An 18,219-nucleotide genomic window follows, 5' to 3' on the forward strand; every position below is an offset into this window, starting at 1 on the left:
TGTTCCAGTTACAGCTGTGACAAAAGTTTGAGCTAATAACTCATTTGAATTGCTGAGGCATAGGTCAGATCCACAGAGAAATTGATTTCTTATGCATATTTGTGTTTAATTATGGGAGCAGTTTTAAGTCCTATCACTCCCTGCTCATTATAACAGCATGCACCTCAGTTCATTCCTGTCCCATTACTGTGCATGTCATTCAGTGCTGATTTGGGACTTCGGTGCACAGCAGCCTCTAGAGTGTGTGATGCATACAGATATAGTATGGTGGAGAATGTATACAATGTAGTGCAGAATCCAATTTCTAGGTAAGAAAAAAGTTAATCAAGTTAGTTAAAAAAAAATTTGTGAGGGTTTTTCTTAAAACAAGACTCAAGAACTCCTCCCCTTTTCCCCCACATTTTTGTCTGATGATCATAGGGTATGTTTATGACGTACCTTTCCTGGCTACAAATTTGTTGTTGTCATCATGGAGAGGCTGGGGCATTGGTCTGTATCATTTTATCTTCCTAAAAAAGAAAAACAGTTTCCAATGAGCTTTGCTGATAGGCAGTTTATCTACAGTACTGGCCTTGCATCTAGAAATCTAGCATGGTCGAAAGGAAGCTAACACCTTGCTGAGCTGGATAGAACTTTTTATAGGCTCAAGTAAAGATGCAATGTCTCTTCCTTCGCCTACATCTACCTTCCTGAAGATGCTGTTGCATCCTTAAATGATTCAAGCAATTGCAGCCAATTCTCTACAGTAAGTCACAAACCTATGGCTTAATGGCAAAGAAGCAGAGGGCGTGTCTACATGTCACCCTATGGTGATCTTGTTACTGGGCCTTTTGGAAGTACTAAAGCACAGCACAGTAATTGCCTGTACTGCGCTATGTGTGTGGTGCCTGGTTATTTTTAACTGCTACTTCACCATAGTGGCATGCTAAAACAGGGGAGTGGGCCACTACGGCGAAGTAGCTGCCAGTCATGTGGAGGTGTGCGTGATCACTGCCTCACTATAGTGGCATGCTATGGTGAAGCGATGCCCTACGGCAATGTAGTATGTCACTATGACAATGTAGGGTGACGTGTAGATGCGCCCAGAATGTTTCAGACCATGTGTATGTATGTAAATGTAACAGGAGACCTTTATAGTGCCCTGCACAGCCACCAAGCAACCTTTAGTTTCCAAGACACAAGATGATATCAAGGATGCAGCCCATACCTCTTCCTTCCACCAGCTGGCAGAGGTACATTAGCAAGCTTGTGTTGAGGAACAGGCCTGAAGCTGAATTCCTCCCATAGCTCCTGCTGGGGCTCTGGGGCTTTCCTGACCCTGGGGCTACTGACCACAAAATAAGCCCCATCCACTTGCTTTCTTTTGGACTTCTCAGGTGGAATATACCACAATACCCAACCCTGGGCTGCATATTCAGAGCTGCTCTGAGCTGTCTGCTCTACCCAGTTAGGAGTCTGAGGTGCCCAAGTAGGAGCAAGTGGCTGGATCTCATTTTATTGGGGTGGCCCCAGGGTTGGGTGGGAGGCATGTAGACCTGCCCCATGGCTCAGCATTGCTCCCAATGTAGGGTTGTACCTAAAAGGCAATGGCATTGTAAGTGGGTTGCCTCACCTATTAGCTTCTGCAGGTGGTGGTTACTTCCTGAGGAAGTCCTTGGCCAGTTCTTTCCAATAAAAGTCTTTAAGCAATGAACAAGCAACCAAACCATACCAAACCCCTTTGCCCTCTTCTGGGCATTAGGAGGGGGCCCTTTGGTGTTGATCCTACCATAGCAGAGAGCCTGACTTGGCCTTGCCTATGTAAAAATACAGTTAAAATATCTGTCCATAAAGCTGCAACATTTGTTTAATTTGTTTCATAGTTGGTAGGGTAGGAGGGGACCTGAGCAGATCATCAAGTCCGACCCCTGCTATGGGCAGGAAAGAGTACTGGGGTCAAACGACCCCAACAAGGTGATTATCTAGCTTCCGTTTGAAGACCCCCGGGTAGGAGCCAGCACCACTTCCATTGGAAGTTGGTTCCAGATCCTAGCTGCTCTGACAGTGAAGTAGTGCCTCCTGATGTCTAGCCTGAATTTACTCTCAGTCAACTTTATGGCCCTTATTCCTTGTTACTCCCAGTAGTGCTTGGGGGAACAGGGACTATCCCAATGCTTGCTGGTCCCCTTTGGCCAGTTTATAGACAGCCACCAGATCCCCTCTCAACCTTCTCTTGTGGAGGCTGAACAGGTCCCGTAGCCTCTCCTCGTAGGGCCTGCCCTGCTGCCCCCGATCATGCAAGTGGCCCCCCCCCCCGGACCCTCTCCATGTTGTCCACATCCCTCCTGAAGTGCGGCGCCCAGAACTGGATGCAGTACTCCAGCTGCGGCCTGACCAGTGCTGCACAGAGGGGGAGGATCACCTCCTTGGACCTGCTCGAGATGCATCTGTGGATGCATGACAAGGTGCGGTTGGCCTTCCTGACTGCGTCCCCACACTGCCGGCCCATGTTCATCTTGGAGTCAATGATGACTCCAAGATCCTTTTCCGCCTCCGTGCTGACGAGAAGGGAGTTCCCCAGCCTGTAGGTATGGCGCTGGTTCTTCCTCCCCAGGTACAGTACCTTGCACTTGTCAGTACTGAAACCCATCCTATTCTCAAATCCATCCTGTTTGTAATCCATCAGTGAAATTTAGGACCAAACATTTAGCCGGCTTCACCTGGAGCTGTTGGTGTTTAATTAACATACTAAAGATGTTTCCTTCTTGCTCCTCCAAATATGTGGAATTTACATTTGATTTTCAAATTATTTCAGCATGAGGTAGAGTTTGTGTATTATCTGCTGTGCACCAGTGGTAAGTGGAAAGTCTCTGATCTTGCCATCTCTTGGGGTTAGAAACTGGAGCTGTCCATGATTGGAAAAAGGATATTTCTAGGGAATTCCTATGGGGTTCACATTATGTGTTTGTGGGTTTTTTTCTAGTCTTTCTGAGAGAAAAAATTTATATTCAAAGCATACAGTACCCACCGTTATGTCTTTGGAGTAGATCCTGTAATAACACTGTACTGGAAATACTGAAGATCAGGAAGTAACCATCTGTGTAATTGGATGGTGCTGAGTTAATTCAGACCTCCATCTACTGATGTTGTAGAAGGAAGCCAGAGTTTCTGCTGTGGGTGCTTCATTGCTTCAAGACACCTGATATCCCACTAAAAGGTCTAAAAAGCCCAAGCTGAGGTTGCTTCAACTGACAACATTGATAACCTAGCACAACATTTAAATATTACCAGATATTCCTGACATCATGTGATTTTTGTAAAAATGCTTTCTGCAGGATTTTCAGTTGTCTTGTGATTTTGAATGTGTGGGTAGGCAAAGTTCTTTGAGTAGATGTGATACCTTTTATTAGACCAACGAAGGACATGCCTATGTCCTTAGACCAACACAGCTACAACCAAACACCCACCAACATGAATGTGTGGGTTACACTCAGGTCACCTCTTTAAGCTTTTCTCCAGAATCATAAAAGTTAAAGTTTTTCATGAGCATTTCAGATGCTTTTAGGAGGATGGGACTTTTAAGAATGCCACCAAGTATCATGGACTTGACTTGGGCATTATCTGTGACTGTCTAGTTGCATTTTGCACAGAGGCATTTGAAAAAACTTACATCAAAATGCTGGTAAAAGAACTCATTTATTTCACATGGCATCATGGGATATTTATTTGCATTGCTTCACTAACTTCAGCACCTAAAATTTTTCTAGGTGAGGAGTGGGAGGTAGGGATGGGAGTGGAATCAATGGGCAGTTTAAGAGCTTTGAACCCTTATAAAAATCAAAGCACATGCAAGTAGACCTAAAGAGGTTAACTTGGGCTAACTTGAACAGAGACAACTGGAAAAGCAGTGGCAACCTGAACACAGTGGACAGAATTATGCATCATAGAGGATCCATGTCTGTCTACAAGTAAGAGCAAAACCAAGACCTGTATCATTCTGGTAGGCTGCAACTGGGCCTAGGGTACTTTGTGGCATAGATTATGGAACAGGTTTCTATACCACTTCCAGAATCAAACTTTTTTTTTTATTTGTAAGACCAAGGTATTAAACTATAATCTTGATTTCCCTTTATGTATTGCATTAGAACTAAGCATAACTAGAATTTCATGTATAGCTTGCTTTGTCCTTTTAAAATGGTTAAAAGACCCTCTGCCCCACAAATTGAGAGAGAAGTTACACTTTATTAATAAACTTTATAATGAAATGATGGTAGTTCAACCTGGTGCACCAAATCACTCAAGTCTGTATACCAAACTAAGAATAATTGTAAAGTCATGGATGTTGTCACGGGATTGTGCACATACTTAATGTTACAAGCATCCTTGTGAGACTTCCTAGAATGGACTTTGAGATGTATAAATGGAGTGCTGGGTACTGATCACAACTTCTACAAATCATGATCTTACCCACACCTTCTCCAGTATACCTAAATCTTGTGACTTAAGATCACCAGTACTGCCTGACTACATGTTGTTGTACACATAACTATACTGTAACTTGTTTTTGTACAACAAACTCCACAGGAAACTCTATTAGTGCTGACCAAATCATCTACAGTCTATATTACAGTCTGCTGGCTGGGGTGTTGGCTCCGAGGTCAGACCCAGAGAGTGGTAGTTGACAGAAGTTTCATAGTTTCAAAGTTAGTAGGGTCAGAAGGGACCTGAGCAGATCATCAAGTCCGACCCCCTGTCATGGCAGGAAAGAGTACTGGGGTCAAACAACCCCAAGCAAGGTGATTGTCAAGCCTTGTCTTAAAGACCCCCAGGGTAGGAGCCAGCACCACTTTGCTTGGAAGTTGGTTCCAGATCCTAGCTGCCCTGACAGTGAAGTAGCGCCTCCTGATGTCTAGTCTGAATCTACCCTCTGCCAGCTTGTGACCATTATTTCTAGTCACTCCTGGTAGTGCTTGGGGGAACAGAGTCTCCTGTTCCCTGCTGGTCCCTTTTGGCCAGGGTATAGATGGCTATGAGATCCCCCCTCAGCCTTCTCTTGTGGAGGCTGAACAGGTTCAGGTCCCGTAGCCTCTCCTCATAGGGTCTGCCCTGCTGCCCCCTGATCATGCGAGTGGCCCTCTTCTGGACCCCCTCCATGTTGTCCACATCTCTCTTGAAGTGCGGTGCCCAGAACTGGAAGTCAATCATTGTGGTGTGCCGTGACCAGTGGGGTCCCCCAAGGCTCCATCTTTGGACCTGTTCCCTTTAACATCTTTATCAACGAGATGGATACTGGTGTGAGAAGTGGGGTAGAGCATCCACACCTAAGGATTGGCTGGTGATCCAGGCTGACTTGGATAGGCTCAAAAAGTGGGCAGATACAAACCTGATGACATTCAGTACTGACAAATGCAAGGTACTCCACTTTGGGGGGGAAAACCCCGCCACAAGCACACTTATAGGCTCTGCAGTGCTACAGTCGCTAACACCATGACCAAAAGAGACTTGAGGACCATGATTGACCAGGAGATGAACATGAGCCACTAGTGTGATGTTGCAGCTGCTAAAGCAGACCAAACTCTGGCTTGCATCCAAAGATGCTTCTCAAGTAAATTTCAGGATGTCATCCTCCCGCTGTACTTGGCCTCGGTGAGGCAGCAGCTGGAGTACTGCATCCAATCCTGGGCTCCACAATTCAAGAAGGATGTGGAGAAACTTGAGAAAGTCCAGGGGAAAGCCACACGCATGATCAGAGGAAAGAGAATAGCCCCTTATGAAGGGAGGCTGAGAGCCATGAGACTCTTCAGCCTGGAAAAGTACAGGCTCAGGGCTGCCTGGTGGCAGCCTATAAGTACATCGGGGTGTGCATCAGGATCTGGGGGAATGCCTGTTCACCAGAGTGTCCCATGGGATGACAAGTTCAAAATGTCACTAACTCTTCCAAGACCGTTTCAGGCTGGACTTAAGGAAGAACTTCTTTACTGTCCGAGCCCCCAAGGCCTGCAAAAGACTGCCTGCAGAGGTGGTGCAAGCATGTACTCTGGAATCTTTTAAGAGTCAACTGGACATTTTATCTTGCTGGGATCCTATGACTCCAGCTGATTTCCTGCACATGGGGCGGGGGGCTGGACTCGATGAACTTCCGAGGTCCCTTCCAGCCCTAATGTCTATGGAATCTATTCCCAAGATTGAATTCTAGTCTGAGGTTTACTAGTGCCCAGGATCAACCTGGCAGTTGCAAACCATGAGGGCAATGTGTAGACAGGCATCAGTCAAGACTGGAATTATTGGCAGAGCAGAGAGAATAGCAGCAAATAGGTAATCAGAGTTGTGAAGCACCTTGAACACTAGGATAAGAGATTTGAATTTAATGAAAGAAGAAGGAGAAACTAATGGAAAGATGCAAATAAGTTTGTAACAGTCAAAGCAAAGACAGGAAAGAGATACTTATCAGCTGTATTCTGAATGGACTTAGATATTTGACAAGCCAGAGAGGTGGAGGTTACAATAGTTAAGATGAGGAATAGGCCTGGACAAGAGTTTGAGCTGTGTGGATGGTCAAGGAATGAATGATGAAGCCTGGTGTTTAGTTAAGCATGTTGGCATTTTAAAGTGATGTCTCCCTGAATTTGCACTGCAGTTATTTGTTCCTCAGCATGACATTGTAAACTAATTCCCCAAGGCTCACACTGACATTTTCATGAGCTCATTAGGATAGCACTAAATGTCATACAACCCAATGGGGAATTAAAACCATAGACATGAGAAGGTACTATTATAGTAGTCATGATAAATTAATATTTATTCTCCAGGGTTCAGACTTTTTTTGGTTAGGACTTAGAGGGAATAGTGATAGAAGTGAAGGATTTCAGACTATTTACCCTGGACATCTGTGTGAGATGGGAAGGTGGTTCAGCACTTTATCTGAGTGATGGCACTTCTGGAGCCCCCAAGAACATAGAACTGGAATGGACCTCCTGGGTCATTGTGGCATCTCAAGTGGACACTGAGTACCTCACTGCTTCCTTGGCTGGAGTCCCCCAACTCTCCTGCCACAACTTGTTGTTACCTGAAGAAAGGAGGGGTTCAGTGGTGTTCTTCGTCCCAGTCAACCCAATGACGGGGTACTCGCAGCAGTACTGTGGTGTTCTTCGGGGCTTTGCTTCCCCTTCACCCCATCTGCTTGCCAACCACTCGGGTGTCCCATTCGTGGTTCTGCTGTTCCCTGCAAGTCCCTTAACAAAGAGGTCCGGTGTGAGTTTCAGCACCAGCCCATTGCCTGGATGTTAAGAGGTTTGGATACTCAGACCCCTGATCCGAAAGGGCTGGGCTCTGATCGTCTGGCATCCTTCTCCCTCCAAGGGAGAGGGACGTTCCTATAAGCTTTGAAATGAAGGTGGCTGGGGATTAACTGTCCCCAGCCTGAAGTCAGACACTGCTCACTCTGCCTTGGATGGGGGGTGGCGGGAGGAGGATGGGGGTGGGGTAGCAGCGCTGCTATTGCCAGCCTCTGGAGCCACTGCCTGCCTGGTGTGCTCCCTGCTGGCTCTCTCCCTCCTTCCCCCTGCCGGCTTCCAGTGGGCATTTTAAATTTCCTGTGACAGCAGCATCAGCTGTTGCAATTAGCTGACCGCTGCCTGCCTGGGAAGCAGATGTTTGAAGAGCTAACTTAACACTGGCTCACGCGGCTCTGGCTCCATTCCTGGTGGTAAGTTTATCGGGGCACAGGGGGCCTTCTTGTTTCCCCCGGGAATGCCCTGGGCTGCCCCCAGCCTCTTAAGTGCCTGTGGGGGCTTCTTGATGCCAGAGACCTCCCCCCTTAAGCTGCCTTGTGGCATTTTGACATCTTGCTGAGCATACCGAGTTGTCTGGTGTTTCTTCTCATGTGCTCGGTGCGCCTCCTTGGCTGGATCCTCCGAGCTGTTATATCTAGAGAGGAAATCCGCCACGAGGTTATCCTTGCCAGGGCGGTGTACTACCATGAACTTGAAAGGATGAAGAGTGAATGCCCAGAGGGTTATGCGGGTATTTTCTATCTGGGTTTTAATTAACCACTGCAGTGGGGCATGGTCCGTCACCACCAGGATCTCCCGGCCCATCAGATAGTATTTAAAATACTTCACTGCCCAGCATATGGTTAGACACTCCCTCTCTATTGTGGCATACCTGGTTTTGGCTTGGCTAAATTTGCAGCTTGCAAATGTGACTGGGCACTCATCTTCCCCCATCTTTGTAGTAAGACTACCCCTAAGGTGCTGCCAGATGAGTCAGTCTGTAAGATAAAAGGGGCAGAGAAGTCAGGAGTGTGTACTACCACATCGTGATACATAGCCTCCTTCAGATTCTCAAAGGTTTTTGTCATTTTGGATGTCCATTTTAGCATCCCTGATGCCCATCCTCGGAATACGTCTGTGAGGGGTGCAGTGAGCTCTGCGAAGTGTGGTATAAATCTGTGATAGTAGTTGATGAGCCCCAAGAAGGACTGGAGTTGATGATGGTTGCACGGCTCTTGGTCCGCTTTGTCTGCAAGGGGTTGGATAGTCCTCTGGCCTACACAAAACCCCAGGTACTTGGTCTCCTTTCCCGCCGGTTTATATTTTTTTGGATTGGCTGTCATTCCGGCCGCCTTGAGTTCTCCCAGGATGGCCCTCAGGGTGTTAAGATGTGGCCAATCCAAGGTGAAGATAATTATGTCGTCAATGTATGGAGCCATGTATGCTGCATACAGTGCCAGCAGGAAATCCATAAGCAGCTCCATTCAGCCTGAAGGACATTCATACAAACTCAAACAGGCCCCGAAAGCTGTCTTGGCACAGTCAGCCAGTCTCATTGGGATTTGCCAGTACTCTTTGGCTAAGTCAATAGTAGATATATACCTTGCTTCCCCTATTCTTTTGACGAGGTGGGTGATATGAGGCATGGGGAAGGCATCAAAGGTCGCTAGTGCATTCAACTTTTGGAAGTTGATACACAGGCAAAGTGACCCATTGGATTTGGCCACGGGTACTATTGGGCTGCACCAAGGACATCAAGAAGGCCGGATAATACCTCGCTTCTGCATCTTTTCTATTTCTTGCTGTACTTCCTGTTGTAATTGATGAGGTATAGGCCTCCATCGTTCCTGACTAGTGTGCTCGATGGCATTCTGATTTGGTGTTCTATTCTTCGTGCCCATCCCAGGGTTTCTTGGAATACATCCCAGAAGGTTTCTATCATCTCTGTCAGTTCCTGCTATTGCTCGGTGTTCAAATCTTCCCCCAAGTGAACTTGCACCCTCTGTGTTTTTCCATCCCCTAACTCAGGGTAGTGGGGTCCTGGCTTTTCCCCTGTTTCCTCATGTTGTGCCATCCAACCCTGTGTTGCCCTCCATTCTTTGAGGAGGTTGACATGGTAGATTTGGTGCTCTGGTGGTGTCCAGTCTTGAGTACCTCATAATCTACCGGACCTACCTGACAGGTCACTTAAAATGGACTTCGCCACATCAAGAGGTGCTTACTCATCGATGTTGGGGTGATGGGGATCCCCTACCCTCCATAAATGCTGACCTCATGAAGGAACATCTTGAGAAGCTGGATACCTTCAAGTCAGCTGGCCCTGACAATCTGCACCCCAGGCTACTCAAGGAGCTGGCGAGTGTCATAGCCCAGCCCCTGGCACGGATCTTTGAAAACTCCTGGTGCTCTGGTGTAGTGCCCGAAGACTGGAAGAAGGCCAATGTGGTGCCGATCTTCAAGAAAGGGAGGAGAGTGGATCCGGCTAACTACAGGCCCATTAACCTGACTTCTATCCTGGGGAAGATCTTACAAAAGTTTATTAAGGAGGCCATCCTTGAGGGACTGGCCCAGGCTAACATTCTAAGGGATAGCCAGCATGGGTTTGTTGCGGGTAGGTCTTGTTTGACCAATCTCATTTCCTTCTATGACCGGGTGACCTATCACCTGGATGAGGGAGAAGAGGTTGATGTCATATATCTTGACTTCAAAAAAGCTTTTGATCTGGTATCCCATGATCACCTCTTGGCCAAACTGGCCAGCTGTGGCCTTGGCTCCACCACAATCCACTGGCTGAGAAATTGGCTCCGTGGTCGGACCCAGAGGGTTGTAATTGATGGCAGTCACTCATCGTGGTGCCCTGTGACCAGTGGGGTCCCTCAAGGCTCTGTCCTTGGACCCATACTGTTCAACATCTTCATTAATGATGTGGATATTGGAGTTAGGAGTGGACTGGCCAAGTTTGCCGATGACACCAAACTTTGGGGCAAAGCATCCATGCCAGAAGATAGGCGGGTGATCCAGGCTGACCTGGAGAAGCTCAGCAAATGGGCAGATGAGAACCTGATGGTGTTTAACACCGATAAATGCAAGGTTCTCCACCTTGGGAGGAAAAACCTGCAGTATCCTTATAGGCTCGGCAGTGCTACGCTGGTTAGCACTACAGAAGAAAGAGACTTGGGGGTCATCATTGACTACAAGATGAACATGAGCCTCCAATGCGATGCTGCGGCTAGTAAAGCGACCAAAACGCTGGCTTGCATCCATAGATGCTTCTCGAGCAAATCCCAGGACATCATTCTCCCCTTGTACTCGGCCTTGGTGAGGGCGCAGCTGGAGTACTGCGTCCAGTTTTGGGCTCCACAATTCAAAAAGGATGTGGAGAAGCTTGAGAGAGTCCAGAGGAGAGCCACGCGCATGATCAGAGGTCAGGAAAACAGATCTTACGATGACAGGCTGAGAGCCATGGGACTCTTTAGCCTGGAAAAGCGCAGGCTCAGGGGTGATCTGATGGCCGCCTATAAGTTTATCAGGGGTGACCACCAGGATCTGGGGGAATGTCTGTTCACCAGAGCGCCCCAAGGGATGACGAGGTCGAACGGTCCCAAACTCCTGCAAGACCGTTTCAGGCTGGACATAAGGAAGAATTTCTTTACTGTCCGAGCCCCCAAGGTCTGGAACAGTCTGCCATCGGAGGTGGTTCAAGCACCTACATTGAACACCTTCAAGAGTAAATTGGATGCTTATCTTGCTGGGATCCTATGACCCCAGCTGACTTCCTGCCCTTTGGGCAGGGGGCTGGACTTGATGATCTCCCGAGGTCCCTACCAGCCCTGATGTCTATGAAATCTATGAAGCCTCTCCACTAAGCCATTAGTCTGGGGGTGGTAAACAGACGTTTTCAGGTGGGTGATGCCCAGGGTGCTGCAAAGTACCTTCATTACACCTGACATAAAATTTGTCCCCTGGTTGGTGAGTATTTCTCATGGGATTCCCACATGGGTGATCTACTTTAAGAGCTCTTCAGCCACCAAGGTAGCCAGGGTGGCTGATGGACCTAAGTGGAACTGCCTCCGGAAAACACGTGGTGTAATCCACCAGGACTAGTACATATTGGTACCCTTCATGAGATTTTGGGAGGGGACCTACAATGTCCAGTGCTACGCAGGAGAACAGCATCTCAATCATTGGCATGGGTTGCAAAGGCGCCTTCTGAGGTCTCCATTCCTGGACTCTCTGGCACTCTGGACATGCTGCACCCCACCTATCCACATCGTCTTGTAGATGGGGTCAAAAGAAATCCCAGACCAGTCTCACCCTGGTTTTGGTATGCCCTAAATGGCCACCTAGCGGGGAGTCGTGTGCCAGTCTTCAAATTTGCTGGCAGAATGGGAACGGGAGCACTAGCTGCTGCCTCTCTGTTGTCCCCTCCTGACCCCTCTGCATCCAATACAGTAGTCCCTGCCATTGCCTCAAAGTCAGGGTTGCTCCTGGACATCCCCTTTCCTGGGTCCTTGATTATTAGCCATTGCAGCTCTGGATCTTCTTGTTCCTGGCGAAACTGCACCGCACTTGCTACCTGCTCCATATTAATGCTGTCCCAGACAGGTCCATCCTGCTGGGAGGCTGTTTCTCCTGCTCAGCCCTCACCTCTTCTTAATCACTTCCTCTCCTCTTCGGTCACTCTTACCATGTAAAATGGTCCCCACTCTCGGCCTAAGATCATTTCACAGGCCAATACTGGAGCCAGGCCGACCCTTAGTTTGCCTCGGAACTCCATTACTCTCAGGGGGAGGTAGCAACTCTGGAAGCACATCTTACCACCCAAGATGCAGGTCATCACTAGAGGTCTGGCCTCCCTCAGCCCCATTTTTGGAGCCAGATCTGCGTGGAGTAGAGACTGGGAACAGTTCATGTCCAGGGTTGCGTGCACCTCCCGATTCCTGATCCAGGCTGTCACAACTGGATGTTCCCAGCCTCCCTCCTGTGAGAGAGTACCAAAACTACAGTCCATGGCTCACCTTGGTCAGCTTCCCTCGCTCTCTCTCTAGGCAGGGTGGATGTTGCCAATCTGCGCCTTATTTCGCTTAAGCCCAGTCCACACTGTCTTGTGATATGGCTGGTACAACCACAATGATAACAGACTACACCCCTTGTCATCCCCTTCTGAGGCCCTATTCTCTTGTCCTTTTCTCGGGTTGCACTCCCAGTTGGGGCATGGAGGCCTCACCCCTGACTATGCTCGTTCTCTGACCTGGCGAAAGCCTCTGTGAGGCGGAGAGCTTTTTTACTGCTCCGTGGTTGGTGTCTTCTCACCCATACCTGAGTGTCCTCCTCCAGGTCCCAAAGGAATTGTTCTAACAGGACCTGGTCTATGACCCCATCTCAGTTGAACTGACTCATGGGAAGCCACTTATTCAACGTGTCTCACAGGTACTGTAGTAAGCTATGAGGCCTCTTGACCTCCTTTGACTTCCGGGCTTGGAAGGCCTGTCTATGGTTTTCAGGTGAAATCTCAAGCTGGTATAAGATAAGGCCTTCACCATATCGTAGTTACGGGCATCTTCCCTCGATAGCACCCAGTAGGCTGCTTGGGCTTGGTCTACCACTAAGTCGCCCAACTGGTGGGCCCAGTGAGAACGGTCTAGCCCAGTTTCATAGATGTCATAGACATTAGGGCTGGAAGGGACCTTGGAAGATCATCGAGCCCAGCCCCCGCCCGAAGGGCAGGAAGTCAGCTGGGGTCATAGGATCCCAGCAAGATAAGCATCTGATTTGCTCTTGAAGGTGTTCAAGGTAGGTGCTTAAACCACCTCTGATGGCAGGCTGTTCCAGACCTTGGGGGCTTGGACAGTAAAGAAATTCTTCCTTATGTCCAGCCTGAAACGGTCTTGCAGTAGTTTATAACCGTTTAACCTCATCAACCCTTGGGGCACTCTGGTTAACAAACGTTCCCCCAGATACTGGTGATCACCTCTGATAAACTTATAAGCGCCCATCAGATCACCCCTGAGCCTGCACTTTTCGAGGCTAAAGAGCCCAATAGCTCTTAGCCTGTCGTCGTAAGGTCTGTTTTCCTGTTCTCTGATCATGCACGTGGCTATTCTCTGCTCTCTCTCAAGCTTCTCCACATCCTTTTTGAATTGTGGAGCCCAAAACTGGACGCAGTACTCCAGCTGCAGCCTCACCAAGGCCGAGTACGAGGGGAGAATGATGTCCTGGGATTTGCTTGAGAAGCATCTACGGTTGCAAGCCGGCGTTTTTGTCGCTTTACTACCATCACATTGCAGACTCATGTTCATCTTGTGGTCAATCATGACCCCCAAGTCTCTTTCTTTTGTAGTGCTAGCCAGCGTAGCACTACTGAACCTATAAGGAAGCTGCAGGTTTTTCCTCCCAAGGTGGAGAACCTTGCATTTTTCGGTGTTAAACACCATCAGGTTCTCGTCTACCCATTTGCTGAGCCTGTCCAGGTCAGCCTGGATCATCCTCCTGTCTTCAGGTGTGGAAGCTTTGCCCCAAAGTTTGGTGTCATTGGCGAACTTGGCCAGTCTGCTTCTGACTCCAATGTCCACACCATTAATGAAGATGTTGAACAATATGGGTCCAAGGACAGAGCCTTGGGGGACCCCACTGGTCACAGGGCACCATGACAATTGACTTCCGTCAATTCCTCCCTCTGGGTCTGACTACAGAGCCAATTTCTCAGCCAGTGGATCATGGTGGAGCCAAGGCCACAACTGGCCAGTTTGGCCAAGAGGTGATCATGGGATACCAGATTGAAGGCTTTTTTGAAGTCAGGATATATGACATCAATCTCTTCTCCCTTGTCCAGGTGATAGGTCACCTGGTTGTAGAAGGAAATGAGATTGGTCAAGCAAGACCTACCTGCAACAAACCTGTGCTGGTTGTCCCTCAGGACGTTGGCATTGGCCAGTGCATTAAGGATGTCCTCTTTAATAAACTTTTCTAAGACCTTCCCCGGGATAAAGGTCAGGTTGATGGGTCTATAGTTTGCCGGATCCACTTTCCTCCCTTTCTTGAAGATAGGCACCGCACTGGCCTTTTCCCAGTCTTCGGGCACTACACCAGAGTGCCAGGAGGTCTCAAAGATCTGTGCCAGAGGCTGGGCTATGATGCTCGCCAGCTCCTTGAGTACCCTGGAGTGTAGATTGTCAGGGCCAGCTGACTTGAAGGTATCCAGCCTCTCAAGGTGTTTCTTTACGAGGTCAGCATTGATGGAGGGCAGGGGATCTCCCTCACCCGGACCTCCCTGTCCCATAGTGGGACTGATGAAAGACTGATGCAAAGTACCTATTTAATAGGTTGGCTTTTTCCTGGGCGTCAGTTGTCTGTTGCCCCATTTGGTTCAGCAGGGGTCCAATATTGCCCTTGCTTTTCCTCTGGCTCCCCACATATCTGAAAAAGGACTTTTAATTGTCCTTGAAGCTTGAAGCTAGTTGGAGTTCAGTTGCAGCCTTGGCTTTCCTGGTTTGCTCCTTGCAGGACTGCACCAGTGCAGAATATTCCTCCTTGGAGATGAATCCCATCCTCCGTCCTTTGTAAGCCTTTCTTTTTAGCTGCAGGAAGTCTGCTAGATCCCTGGAGAAACAGGGGGGCTGCTGTGCCCTCTTGCTGCCTTTCCTCCGAGATGGAATAGAATTAGCTTGTGCATTGAGGATCGCTCCCTTGAGGAGCAACCACTCTTTCTGAACTCCCTCCCCCTGGGTCGCGGTCCCTTAGGGACTCACTGACAAGCCTCCTGAACTGGTCAAGTTGGCTTTCTTGAAGCCAAGGACTTCAATGTTGCTGAATGACTTGCCAGCTTTATGGCGGATGGTGAAGGTGATCAGCTCATGATCACTGTCACCCAGCTTCCCATCAATCACTAGGTCGCCAATTAGGTCATCCCCAGTAGCCAGTACCAGGCCGAGCGGCACTTTATGTCTCGAACGCCTCAATGTAGGTTTTGGGGTTGTCATCCCACATCATCCGCAGCATCTTAAACAGGGCTGCATTACGCTGCATCCACTCCCTGAAGCTGTTGAATTTCCAGCACCTGCCCTATCACCTGGATGGCTTGCATAAGGAGCTCCATGTAGGCTACAGCCAGTGCCTGCATGACTCCTTCCACCGGGGTTCAGATCACTGATCCGCTACCGTAGGGATGGCTCTTCCTGGCTAATGCACCTCTGCAGAGTCTCTAGTGAACACTGTGAGTACCTCACCACCCCCTTGGTCGGGGTCCCCCAACTCTCCTGCCATGACCTGAAGAAAGGAGGGGTTCAATGGTGTTCTTTGTCCCAATTGACCCGAGAACGGAGTACTCGCAGCAGTACCGTGGTGTTTCTCAGGGCTCTACTTTCCCTACACCCCGTCCACTCGCTAACTGCTTGGGTGTCCTGCTTGTGGTTCCATCGTTCCTTGCAAGCCCCTCTACATAGGGGTCCGGCATCAGCTTCAGCACCGGCCCATTCCTGGATGTTAAGGTGTCTGGAGCCTCAGAACCCTGCTCCGAAAGGGCTGGGCTCTGATTGTCTGGCATCCCTCTGACTCCAAAGGAGAGGGATGCTCCTCTAAGTTTTGAAATTAAGGTGCCTGGGGATTGACTGTCCCCAGCCTGAAGTCAGACACTGCTCCCCCTGCCTTGAATGCGGCAGGGGGAGGGCACTGCCTGCAGTGCTGCTATTGTTAGCCTCTGGAGTCACTGCCTGCCTGGCGTGCTACCTGCTGGCTCTCTCTCTCCTTCCCTCTGCTGGCTTCTGGTGGGGTTTTTAAATTTCCTGCAGCAGCGGCATCAGCTGTTGGTATTAGCCGGCTGCTGCCCCACCTGGGAAGCAGATATTTGAAGAGCCAGAGTAATGCTGGCTCATGCAGCTCCAGTTGCAGCTTCGGCTCCGTTCCTGGCGGTAAGTTTACCAGGGCACAGGGGGCCTTCTTGTTCCCCTCCCCAGAATGCCTGGGTCTGCCCCTAGGCCTTTAAGTGCCTGTGGGGGCTTGTCGCCGCCACAGTCATCATGTCCAGTCTCCTGATATTGCAGGCAGTCAGGCCATATATAATGTCTTTCATAAACCAATCAACCTTTAGCATATAACCATTAAAATATTTGAGCCTATTACTCTTGTTGGAAGACTGTTCCAGAATCTCATTGGTTGGAAGCCTTTAATGTAAATAATTCTTTTTCCTTCCCTGGTGTTTACTGTCCTCCCCTTGAGAGAGAGAGAGATATATAGTGTGTAGTCAAATCCTCACTCAGCCTCCATTTTGCTAGTTTAAATAAGCCAAGTGATTTGAGTCTCCTCTGTGGTCATTCAGATAGCTTTTCTCTGTACCTGTTCCCATCTGTACATCTGTATTTATCTGTCTTGAATATGGATGACCAGTTATGCCCGATAACATCAAACCAGTGACTTCACCTGATATATGTTAGGGTTGTGTTTGCTGTTTTTCATGGTTGCAACATACTGTTGATTCAATCATCCTATGGCCTCCTAATTTCTTTCTCCTCCTCTGTCATTTTGAACTGATGAGTTCCCAGTTTATAGCAGAATCTCCTGTTGCTAGTAGTTCATAAATGCATGATCTTACAATCTGTCCTATTGAATTTAATTTCATTTCATTTCTATTGCTCCAGTCCTCAAGGTCATCCAATAACATGCAGTATTCCTGTATGAGATTTTGAGCCTCCTTTACATTAGCAATTTGTTCCATCATTGTGTCATCAGCAAATTTAATTAATACATTATTTCATTAGTGTCAGTCATGAATGAAAATAAGAAGATTGGTTTTAAGATTTATCTTTGGGGAACGCCATTAGTTATTTTCTCAGGCCTGACATTTTCCATCCTACATGCTGCTGTCTCCTTTTAATTAGTTCCTTACTCACCCTCTAATTCTCATTCTAATCCTCTCTTCTCAAGTTTAACTATTAATGTAATCTTTCTCACTAAATCAAATGCTTCCTGAAGTCCAGGTCAGTTACTACATCTGCATTTTCTTTGTCCAGACAATCTGTTATCAAGGAGATTCCCAGTTAGTCTGGAACTAACCTGGACACTGTGCAGCACAGTCTATGGGGCTGGGGACACCTACAGCCCAAGATGCCTGCATGGTACAGTGCAGAGTGGGGGGCTGGACATTGCCCAGGCAGTGAGGTTCACCAAGTGAGGGGTGCCTCTGTGGCAGGGTGCAATCAGGAACTGTGGCCCCTGCTGGTGCAACCCATGTAGTGTGCAGACCTTGGCTGCTTAAAACGGCCCTGATTTAATGCAAGTGGGATCATATTATCACCATGTGATCCAAGGTTGTTTGCTACTGGCAGCTCTCTTTTGTGACATCCCTACTACTAGATGAACAAAGCCTAAAATAGTCTCACCTCTTATTGGTTCAGGGACTGTTGAGCACAGAAATCTCTTGGTTATCATATTCAGAAATAGCTGGGCTCTCCTAGTATTAGTAGCATCTGTCCCCTAGTCTGCATGGAGTAAGTCAGTCTCCCACTGTGTTATCATTCCTCAGAGTTTTATTTCTCTAAAACATGCTACAGAGATCTCTGTCCATATCCAGATTCAACCCTGGGGTTTTCTAGCAGACTCCCATTCCCCCAGTGGAATGTCTCTTACCATCCTTCCAAAACCTGTTTTTGACCCAAATAGATTCAACTTTATCCATGCTATTATTGCCTGTTATTCCTTTATAATAGCGGTGTCAAACTCATCTGGCCCTGCAGGCTGGGTGAGTGGCATGGGGCTTGTTTACAGGCCAGATCAGACTCGTGATCCCCCGCCACTCACATGCCTGATCTAGTGTGGCACCTGCTGATCTGGGATGCCAGCTGAATCAGTTCCATGGTATAGGATCTGTCCTCACCAAGTACCTCAACCTGAACCCAGCAGGAGGCATGGGCAACAGAGTCTGGGACTGGACCCATCAAACACTGCAGTCAGGACAGCCCAGGACTGGCCCCAGTGG

This window comes from Crocodylus siamensis, chromosome 3 (genome assembly GCF_052110815.1).
Source record: "Crocodylus siamensis isolate JL-2025a chromosome 3, ASM5211081v1, whole genome shotgun sequence".
Taxonomy (NCBI): Eukaryota; Metazoa; Chordata; order Crocodylia; family Crocodylidae; genus Crocodylus; species Crocodylus siamensis.